The following is a 7,780-nucleotide window of genomic DNA, read 5'->3' on the forward strand; positions in this document are numbered from 1 at the left end:
CCCTTGCTCCACAATTACACTCGCAGGCACCCTTACAGAGTGTATTAATAGTCTCTCAAGACTGAACGAAATCCATACACAGGGGCTCCTTCAGCCTTTGGCAGACTTTGGATACACGCGCAGGGGTGCTTGCACGTGACATTTTTGTGACAGGAGGTGCGCAATCTCTAACCACATCTCTCCTGAGTCGACATTGTTAAATACCAGTGGCAAGTGAATGTATGTACAGGACGACTGCAAACAAATGCCGAGATAAGCGGAGAGCACATACAGCGTCTAGAATTCCCAAATGGTCACCCATCTGGTACTAACCAGTCTCAACGTTGCTTAACTTCGGTGATCTGACGAGAACCGGTGTGTCAACGCGATTATGCCGTATAACGGCATAACGGAATCCATGATATTTTAGTTACTGTTTTTTTTTTTTAAAGATAAAATAATACTTTTTGCGTGTTTATTTTTGTATCCTGTTCCAAAATTCCAAAATTGAAACTGATACTTAGAAAAAAATATAAGTTTTTTTACAAACGATTTTGCTTGAAAATCAATATCATAGTGAATGGATTATGTTAGCGCGCGAAGGTGGTTCTAAAAATCCGTAATAGTAACAAGAACCTTGAAAATAGCTCCAGACAAGGCATGAAGCCACTTGATGTAAAGAGCTAAAAACAACCACTTCTCCAAGATCAAAAACTCTTCCCATAAGAGCTAACGTTCTTTGGCTTCGGGCCAGGATCCAAGCGTAAAAAAAAAAAGTTTTAAAATTAGGTTTAAGTAGAACCCCCCGCCCCTACACACGGGTAAACACAATAAAAGATGCTGGCTAAAAGAGAAATCTTTTTAAAGTTTTAAACAGAGACAAGATGGACCCCCCCTATCTTTTTGAGTTGGGCTTGTGCCTAAATTTTTTGTTCATTTCTCCATTTTTTTTTCTTGTGAATAAAACAGCTTTAATATCTCAAAGTGTAGTATCTGTTCTGATGATTCACTTAAGTACCTATTTACTATGCCTCCCCACGGGACAGAGTTAGACACCAGGGTCGTTTTTTAACGTGGAGAAAAGGTACAAAAATAAAAATTGTCTCAGTCGTGAAGGATTTCTCCTCCACCGAAAGAGAACAAGAAATAGAAGTGCAGCATCTGAAGAACAGATACTACACTTTGATGGTATTTATTTGCTCCCCCACCGAGCAAATTAGGCACAAGGCCAATTTTTAATGTGAGGAGTGAAGGGAGGGGGAAGGGAAAAAGGGGACCAGCTCCCGAGAGGTGGGAAATGGGAGCTGGTTAAAGGTCAGGCATGTGGGGTTTCCCCCACATCTGGTCTTTGCTAGTCATAGCTTGCAGCATCTGCCGGAACAGATGGTATTTATTTGCTCCCCCACCGAGCAAATTAGGCACAAGGCCAATTTTTAATGTGAGGAGTGAAGGGATGGATAAGGGAAAAAGGGGACCAGCTCCCGAGAGGTGGGAAATGGGAGCTGGTTAAAGGTCAGGCATGTGGGGTTGCCCCCACATCTGGTCTTTGCTAGTCATAGCTAGTCATAGCTTGCAGTATCTGCCGGAACAGATGGTATTTATTTGCTCCCCCACCGAGCAAATTAGGCACAAGGCCGATTTTTAATGTGGGGAGTGAAGGGGAAATGGGGACCAACTCCCCGGGGAGTAGGGGAGCTGGATAGTGACAATTGGTATGAAGGGTTGCCCCTACATTGACCAAGGTCTTATATGTGGGGTTGCCCCCACATATGGTCTTTGCTTGCAGTATCTGACGGAACAGATGGTATTTATTTGCTCCCCCACCGAGCAAATTAGGCACAAGGCCAATTTTTAATGTGAGGAGTGAAGGGAGGGGGAAGGGAAAAAGGGACCAGCTCCCGAGAGGTGGGAAATGGGAGCTGGTTAAAGGTCAGGCAAGTGGGGTTGCCCCCACATCTGGTCTTTGCTAGTCATAGCTAGTCATAGCTATTCATAGCTTGCAGTATCTGCCGGAACAGATGGTATTTATTTGCTCCCCCACTGAGCAAATTAGGCACAAGGCCGTTTTTAATGTGAGGTAAAAACCAGCTCCCCTAAAAGTAGGCAAAAAGGGGGCACTCTGGTTACCAAAAATAATAATTGTCCCAGTATAGAGGGTTTCCCCTCCATTGACTGGTACAAATTATCTTAAGTGCAGCATCTGCCGGAACAGATGGTATTTATTTGCTCCCCCACTGAGCAAATTAGGCACAAGGCAGTTTTTAATGTGAGGTAAAAACCAGCTCCCCTAAAAGTAGGCAAAAAGGGGGCACTCTGGTTACCAAAAATAATAATTGCCCCAGTATAGAGGGTTTCCCATCCATTGACTGGTACAAATTATCTTAAGTGCAGCATCTGCCGGAACAGATGGTATTTATTTGCTCCCCCACCGAGCAAATTAGGCACAAGGCCGATTTTTAATGTGAGGAGTGAAGGGAGGGGGAAGGGAAAAAGGGGGACCAGTTCCCGAGAGGTGGGAAATGGGAGCTGGTTAATGGTCAGGCATGTGGGGTTGCCCCCACATCTGGTCTTTGCTAGTCATAGCTAGTCATAGCTAGTCATAGCTTGCAGCATCTGCCGGAACAGATGGTATTTATTTGCTCCCCCACCGAGCAAATTAGGCACAAGGCCGATTTTTAATGTGAGGAGTGAAGGGAGGGGGAAGGGAAAAAGGGACCAGCTCCCGAGAGGTGGGAAATGGGAGCTGGTTAATGGTCAAGCATGTGGGGTTGCCCCCACATCTGGTCTTTGCTAGTCATAGCTAGTCATAGCTTGCAGCATCTGCCGGAACAGATGGTATTTATTTGCTCCCCCACTGAGCAAATTAGGCACAAGGCCGTTTTTAATGTGAGGTAAAAACCAGCTCCCCTAAAAGGGGTCACTCTGGTTACCAAAAATAATAATTGTCCCAGTATAGAGGGTTTCCCCTCCATTGACTGGCACAAACCATCTTAAGTGCAGCATCTGCCGGAACAGATACTACACTTTGATCTTGTCCCGAAGGCCAAAAGTAATTGATCGTTGGTCAATTGCTCATTTTGCTTCCTCGAGCATGTCACAACTACACTAATTCGGACTTGCAACTTGTAGCGACTAGCATCCTGGTCCGATTGAGCCGACTTCCTTCCGAGCCCGAATTTCATATCGAGACAATTGCCATTTATTTGGACACTGTCAGAGTGCTCCCTTTTTTGAGGGAACTGTTTTTCCCCACATTAAAAAAACAACCTCGTGTCTAATTTGCTTTCGTGGGGAAGAAAATAAATACCATCTGTTCTTCAGATACTGCACTTCAATTTCTTGTTTTCAGTGGAGGAGAAATCCTTCGCGACTGAGACAATTTTTGCTCCTTTTCTCCACCTTAAAAAAAAAACGACCCTGGGGTCTAATTATGTCCCGTGGGGAGGCATTGTTAATAGGTACTACAAAGTCAAAAACTTGCCAACCATAAGTGTTCGACGGAATAGATTCTGACACAGAAAACAGCAATTCTTCCCTCTTTGTCAGAAACATCGCTAATTGAATGTAAGGACTACATCCCCATGCTTCCGTTCAGTCTTGAAAGACAAAGGATACCCCTAAGGGGCAAGTAGCGCGTGTAATTGTGAGGCAAGGGTTGCGCAATCCCAACCACACCTCTCCTGAATCGGCACTGTTTGAGTCCAATGGCAAGGAGAAGTCACGGACGACTGCAAACAATGCCGAGATAAGCGGAGAGCACATACAGCACCTAAAAGTCCCAAATGGTCACCCATTTTGTACTGACCAGGTTCAACGTTGCTTAACTTTGATAATCCAGCGGGAACCAGTGTGTCGACGTGATTATGCCTTTAGTGAGGACCAAGTTAGTCAATCTGAACAAGATCTTGTTGAGCTATTCGCTTAAATAATAAATTTCTACTTATTTTCCAACCTTACTTGGACTTATTGTGACTATCATCCTGGCCGGATTGAGCCAGGTCCCTCCTGAGCTTGAACTGTATCTTGAACCATCGTAGTCTAGTTCCGGTGTTCACTCATTACCCTTATCCTTAAATGGCCCCTGGACTTGATAAGTAATGATCCCATCGTCTGAAAATACCCCCCCCCCAAAAAAAGGTCCTGGATATGACCTTAAACTATATCCGATGGTGAGGCCCCAGCTTGCAGGCCTTAGGGAGTGTGGAGCCACCCTTTAATTGCCATTGCTCCCAGGTCCACTCTCACCCGGAGTAGTAGCACCTGTTAGGGTCCCAACTATGGGTTAAATAGAATACGACTTAAAAAACAAATATACTATATTAAAAAAAAATTTCTTCAAAATCACCAGATTCGGCATTAAATAACCTGAAAAGGGTTGATATGCCGTAAAACAAAACAACCAAACCAAACAAACAAACAAAAAAAACTTTCTCATTCGGAAAGAGGTACTTAATGCCATCCAGAGTATGATGCACAAGGAGAGGGTGATACTCCTCCACCGAAAATAGTTTCTATGTCACCTATCTATTGTCAAAATTGCAATGTTTAGAGCGCATTCCGGTAGACTGACAACATTATCACTTTGAACGTACGAAAAAAAAAATCTACCATAAATGTAATACAATGTTATAATTTGTTAAAAGCCATGACTTAAAAGATAATTTATCGAAAGTCACATCAGTGCATGTACTGAGATTAAAATCGGATATCAAAATATCAAGACGATATTATTGTCATTATAGTTTTTAATAATATTTCGGGGTAATACTTCATTATCAAGTTACAGAGGGCAAGCCTTTTTATCACTTATTGTTTTGTTTGTATATTGACTGTTTCTGTATATACGATAAATCTATCTATCTATCTATCTATCTATCTAATTGTATTCAATATGTCTCTCTCTGTATGTATATAATTGTATTTATTAACTATCTGTCTATTGAATTGTAGTCGCCCTCTTCTCTCTACCCTCTCTCTCCCTATATATATATATGTATATATGTGTGATTACTATCTATATATCTATCAAATCACTATATATCTATATAATTATCTATCTATCTCTACTTGTTCATCATTTCGTTTCTATCTCTCTGTCCTCCCCTTTCTCTATCTATCTTATTGGATTCGCTATCTCTCTGTATGTATATAATTGAGTTTACTATCTATCTATTGAATTGTATTCCCCTCTTTTATCTCTCTCTCCCTCTCTCTCTCTCTCTCTCTATATATATATATATATATATATATATATATATACATATATATATACACATATATATACATACATATATATATATAGCCATATATATATATACATATATATATATATATTTTTTAATTGTGATTACTATCGAATGGTATTCACTATCTATCTATCTATCTATCTATCTATCTATCTATCTATCTATCTAAAACTTCCCCTCCGTTATTTGTGGATCGTTTGCTTTTGTTTCCTTCCCATAATGCATCGCATATTGTGAACGATTTTCAAAATGGCGCTCGAAAACAAATACGAGTTTTCTTTAGTGTTTTTAATGTTTATCAGTCATTGTTTTCTCTTCCTTTTTTTTTTTTTTTTTTTTTTAGCAAAATACGCTCTTTTCAGATTAAACTTAATTGAATTTACGCAGAAAACATCCGCGGAGCCATCTCTTTGTCATTCCAAACGTCCTTGCATAAGCATTCTAACTGAGAAGGGAAACAGACACACGCACGTCGACAACAATTTGCAGTTGGGTAGGAATTCTACGTACGTATTTTGGAAAGGTATTTTTGAATCCGGCTAAGGTGATACAAAACAATGTAATACAGGCGCACTTGTTATATATAAACGGAACTTTGTCTGTGTGTCTATCAGTTCGTTTCCTCTGGAATCGAAAACGGCGTGGTCGATTTTTATGAAACTTCACAGAAAGCTTTCACTCAGTGCACTGCGATGGGTCCCCAACCAGAGCAGGACATCGATCGATTTCATTGACAAGTAGTCGATTTCACCGATTTCGATGACAATAAAATATGGGAGTGTGAAACATTCGTTGATCATTATTCGATCCCGGGCAACGTCGTGTCTTCCTGCTAGTACTATTATATAACAGGAATTTTGTGTGTGTGTGTGTGTGTGTGTGTGACTTTGTTCCCTATGGACTCCAAAAACGGCTGGGTCTATTTTACGAAATTTGACACGAAGGTATTTTACGTGCCTGGCAGTGTTCTTAGATAGCTTTTGTATCGGAACGTCTCCGATAAGTATCGATAATCGAAATAAACCGTTGAAAGCAGGAATAGGCGATTTTGACCAAAGTTAACACCTTACACAGCCTAACATCACAAGTGCATTTGAGAAGTTTTATTACCACACAAGCCGAAAGGCCCAACATATAAAATCAACAGTAGGTCCTTTGATATGACAGGGGCGCGTTCGAAATGAATGTTGCCGTTTAAAGCACAATTGACCCTTGACTTTTTTTTAATTTTAAACTTAAATCGATTATAACCGCACAAGCTATAAGGCCGTACACATAAAATCAACAGGATATGATGGGGTGCGTTCGAGCACAAGTGAAGCATGATACTAAAATTTTGCATTTTAAACTTTAATTCAAGCCATTATGCAGGGTATACAAAAAGTCACTGGATGATTATGAATTTAAATAGATTCTTTATTTTTGATATTTTTCTGTAATTTTAACACAATCTGGCTAAGGCATTGGGAAATTAAAACAAAAAAAGTCTTTATTTATGAAAAATAATGTCTTTTAAATGTTGCCCATTTTCAACTTGTGTTCTTTCCAAAACATTATTCATGACAGATTGCAGAATCTCTGGATTGCGATTTAACCCTCTTATTTCGTTCCTGATGTTTTCCTTCAATTCTTGCAGGGTTTGGTGTTTGTTAACATAGACTCTTTCTTTAAGATATCACCACAAGAAACAGTGGGAGCTAGTCAAGTCTGGGGAACGTGGTGGCCATTTGACATTGCCAGCGCGAGAGATATTGTTGTCGCCTTAGCATTGCATGAGAAGCTTCATTGTGTGTCTCGCCGTAGGTGGCGTTGCCCTATCTTGTTGGAACCATAATCCGGGTCTATTTTGAACTTGTGGGCGCAGGAAGTCTGTAATGTAGTCTGTCACAGAAAACGGCAATTCTTCCCCTTTGTCAGAAACATCGTTTATAGAATGTGAGGAATAAATGGCAAAATAAGGAAATCGAGAGGTACGAGGCTGGCGAATGTAAATCCAAGGTCAACTTTATCCTTTTTTTTAAAAAAAATAAAATAAGTTCCGCAATTAACGTTTTGATCCAGTGGATTTTTGTTTTAAAATAAACAAACAATCGAATTCGACTACGATTCTTTATTTAAAAACAAAAACAAAAAACTTTCATTTACATTTTTTTACCAGCTTTTTTGACATCGTAACTGCTATTTTTTCTTTTAATAACACAATAAGTCATAACTCATCATTTTTATAACATAAAAACGTGTATTTCAGTTTTTTGAAACTGAAATATTTACAGTTTGTTTTCGTTGCAACACACCGTAAAGACAAATCTGAGGTATCATAAAAGATATTCGCTTAAACTGGTATATATTCATAAAAGAGTGCCCAATATCCGGAGAATAGCTTCTTTTCGTATCTCTTCTGCCGAAATATCTGGTGGAGAGTTAGTCACGTACTTGTTTTTTTTTTTTTTTGTGGTGTGTGTGGGAGGGGGTGAGGATTACATTTTCGTGTTTTCATTCGTTCTTTTATTTTTGAAATTTTTGTTGGGGTAACGATAAAGTTCACATATAATAAT

At 39.8% G+C, this 7,780-nt stretch overlaps 1 pseudogene; it reads right to left on the reverse strand.

Annotated features, from left to right (window-relative positions):
• Window positions 1-264: 264 nt before the first annotated feature.
• On the reverse strand, window positions 265-381 carry LOC145256700 (5S ribosomal RNA; annotated as a pseudogene).
• Between the last annotated feature and the right edge of the window lie 7,399 nt (window positions 382-7,780).

Source organism: Euprymna scolopes, chromosome 32 (genome assembly GCF_053919585.1).
Source record: "Euprymna scolopes isolate OS-2025 chromosome 32, ASM5391958v1, whole genome shotgun sequence".
NCBI classification, from domain to species: Eukaryota; Metazoa; Mollusca; class Cephalopoda; order Sepiida; family Sepiolidae; genus Euprymna; species Euprymna scolopes.